This window comes from Solea solea, chromosome 16 (genome assembly GCF_958295425.1).
Source record: "Solea solea chromosome 16, fSolSol10.1, whole genome shotgun sequence".
Lineage (NCBI taxonomy): Eukaryota > Metazoa > Chordata > Actinopteri > Pleuronectiformes > Soleidae > Solea > Solea solea.
In genome coordinates this window covers 3,201,201-3,203,700 of record NC_081149.1, presented here as the reverse complement: position 1 = coordinate 3,203,700, position 2,500 = coordinate 3,201,201, and the positions used below count along the sequence as shown (strand labels likewise).

The 2,500-nt window shown below is 51.6% G+C and overlaps 7 non-coding genes across 7 annotated transcripts; 2 read left to right on the top strand and 5 right to left on the bottom strand.

Moving 5' to 3' along the window:
- Window positions 1–2: 2 nt before the first annotated feature.
- LOC131476847 (5S ribosomal RNA) lies at window positions 3–121 on the bottom strand. The gene has a single exon (XR_009243210.1). It is a non-coding gene; the product is annotated as a 5S ribosomal RNA (ribosomal RNA).
- A 306-nt stretch (window positions 122–427) lies between these two features.
- LOC131477342 (5S ribosomal RNA) lies at window positions 428–546 on the bottom strand. Its single transcript, XR_009243684.1, has one exon. It is a non-coding gene; the product is annotated as a 5S ribosomal RNA (ribosomal RNA).
- A 296-nt stretch (window positions 547–842) lies between these two features.
- LOC131441254 (5S ribosomal RNA) lies at window positions 843–961 on the bottom strand. Its single transcript, XR_009231925.1, has one exon. It is a non-coding gene; the product is annotated as a 5S ribosomal RNA (ribosomal RNA).
- Window positions 962–1,269: 308 nt separating this feature from the next.
- LOC131442549 (U2 spliceosomal RNA) lies at window positions 1,270–1,462 on the top strand. Its single transcript, XR_009233121.1, has one exon. It is a non-coding gene; the product is annotated as a U2 spliceosomal RNA (small nuclear RNA).
- A 124-nt stretch (window positions 1,463–1,586) lies between these two features.
- On the bottom strand, window positions 1,587–1,705 carry LOC131476846 (5S ribosomal RNA). The gene has a single exon (XR_009243209.1). It is a non-coding gene; the product is annotated as a 5S ribosomal RNA (ribosomal RNA).
- Window positions 1,706–2,013: 308 nt separating this feature from the next.
- LOC131442588 (U2 spliceosomal RNA) lies at window positions 2,014–2,206 on the top strand. Its single transcript, XR_009233158.1, has one exon. It is a non-coding gene; the product is annotated as a U2 spliceosomal RNA (small nuclear RNA).
- A 124-nt stretch (window positions 2,207–2,330) lies between these two features.
- LOC131476845 (5S ribosomal RNA) lies at window positions 2,331–2,449 on the bottom strand. The gene has a single exon (XR_009243208.1). It is a non-coding gene; the product is annotated as a 5S ribosomal RNA (ribosomal RNA).
- Window positions 2,450–2,500: the final 51 nt, after the last annotated feature.

The following is a 2,500-nucleotide window of genomic DNA, read 5'->3' as shown; positions in this document are numbered from 1 at the left end:
AAAGCTTACAGCACCTGGTATTCCCAGGCGGTCTCCCATCCAAGTACTAACCAGGCCCGACCCTGCTTAGCTTCCGAGATCAGACGAGATCGGGCGTGCTCAGGGTGGTATGGCCGTAAGCCCAGGGGCCGGGGACACAGACTCCTTTTATAGACTAGGCAAGGCCCCCTGCTTGTGGAGGAGCTCAAAAGTCAGCCTTTCGAACACACTGCACTTGAGCCTTTATCTCCACTACCTGCTACACTATATTCCAGTATTAGGAAGCTACACCGAGATGGGTAAGCTGCTGCCCATCTCCAGCAGCTTACGTGCTTCTCACGTGCTTGCAGAGCGACATCCAAGGCTGAAACTAGAAGGACGTTAACGTGTGCCCGTGCATCAACGTAATTGCAAGCCCATGTTTCTTGTAAGGAAGCAGCAGTGTAAAAGCTTACAGCACCTGGTATTCCCAGGCGGTCTCCCATCCAAGTACTAACCAGGCCCGACCCTGCTTAGCTTCCGAGATCAGACGAGATCGGGCGTGCTCAGGGTGGAATGGCCGTAAGCCGACGGGCTGGGGACACAGACTCCTTTTATAGACTAGGCAAGGCCCCCTGCTCGTGGAGGAGCTCAAAAGTCAGCCTTTCGAACACACTGCACTTGAGCCTTTATCTCCCCTACCTGCTACACTATATTCCAGTATTAGGAAGCTACACCGAGATGGGTAAGCTGCTGCCCATCTCCAAGCTTCTCACGTGCTTGCAGAGCGACATCCAAGGCTGAAACTAGAAGGAGGTTAACGTGTGCCCGTGCGTCAACGTAATTGCAAGCCCATGTTTCTTGTAAGGAAGCAGCAGTGTAAAAGCTTACAGCACCTGGTATTCCCAGGCAGTCTCCCTTCCAAGTACTAACCTGGCCCGACCCTGCTTAGCTTCCGAGATCAGACGAGATCGGGCGTGCTCAGGGTGGTATGGCCGTAACCCGACGGGCTGGGGACACAGACTCCTTTTATAGACTAGGCAAGGCCCCCTGCTCGTGGAGGAGCTCAAAGGTCAGCCTTTCGAACGTTCAAGGGTTTAAGTTGTTTTTGGTGGGCTTTGCTGTATGGCCGCGCCCTTTGAGTGTGTCAAATGTCAAGCAGCTGTCCGTCAAGGCTCAGAGGTGCACTTAGATCACCTTGGGGCGGAGGTGATCAGCAGCAGCCTTTGTAATGCGCACTTAAAAAACATGGCACCACAACAAGTAACTTGTGTGCCAAGATCTTGAGTTGGCCCCAGAAACTTGTGGGCCATCGCTTCTCTGCCTTTTGGCTAAGATCAAGTGTAGTATCTGTTCTTATCAGTTTAATATCTGATATGTCCTCTATATGGGGATTAAATATTAAATGCATTTTTGAGCATTGGGAGGTGAAAACTGGGGCTTGCTCTCTTCACTCCTTGCATTGACCTGGCATTGTAGTGCCACCAGGAACGGTGCACCATTCTCTTCTTTCTGTGAAAACCAAAGCAAGGCTGGAACTAGAAGGACGTTAACGTGTGCCTGTGCCCGTGCCTGTGCGTCAACGTAATTGCAAGCCCATGTTTCTTGTAAGGAAGCAGCAGTGTAAAAGCTTACAGCACCTGGTATTCCCAGGCGGTCTCCCATCCAAGTACTAACCAGGCCCGACCCTGCTTAGCTTCCGAGATCAGACGAGATCGGGCGTGCTCAGGGTGGTATGGCCGTAAGCCGCCGGGCTGGGGACACAGACTCCTTTTATAGACTAGGCAAGGCCCCCTGCTCGTGGAGGAGCTCAAAGGTCAGCCTTTCGAACGTTCAAGAGTTTAAGTTGTTTTTGGTGGGCTTTGCTGTATGGCCGCGCCCTTTGAGTGTGTCAAATGTCAAGCAGCTGTCCGTCAAGGCTCAGAGGTGCACTTAGATCACCTTGGGGCAGAGGTGATCAGCAGCAGCCTTTGTTATGCGCACTTAAAAAACATGGCACCACAACAAGTAACTTGTGTGCCAAGATCTTGAGTTGGCCCAAGACACTTGTGGGCCATCGCTTCTAGGCCTTTTGGCTAAGATCAAGTGTAGTATCTGTTCTTATCAGTTTAATATCTGATATGTCCTCTATATGGGGATTAAATATTAAATGCATTTTTGAGCATTGGGAGGTGAAAACTGGGGCTTGCTCTCTTCACTCCTTGCATTGACCTGGCATTGCAGTGCCACCAGGAACTGTGCACAATTCTCTTTTTACTGTGAAAACCAAAGCAAGGCTGGAACTAGAAGGACGTTAACGTGTGCCTGTGCCCGTGCCCGTGCGTCAACGTAATTGCAAGCCCATGTTTCTTGTAAGGAAGCAGCAGTGTAAAAGCTTACAGCACCTGGTATTCCCAGGCGGTCTCCCATCCAAGTACTAACCAGGCCCGACCCTGCTTAGCTTCCGAGATCAGACGAGATCGGGCGTGCTCAGGGTGGTATGGCCGTAAGCCGACGGGCTGGGGACACAGACTCCTTTTATAGACTAGGCAAGGCCCCCTGC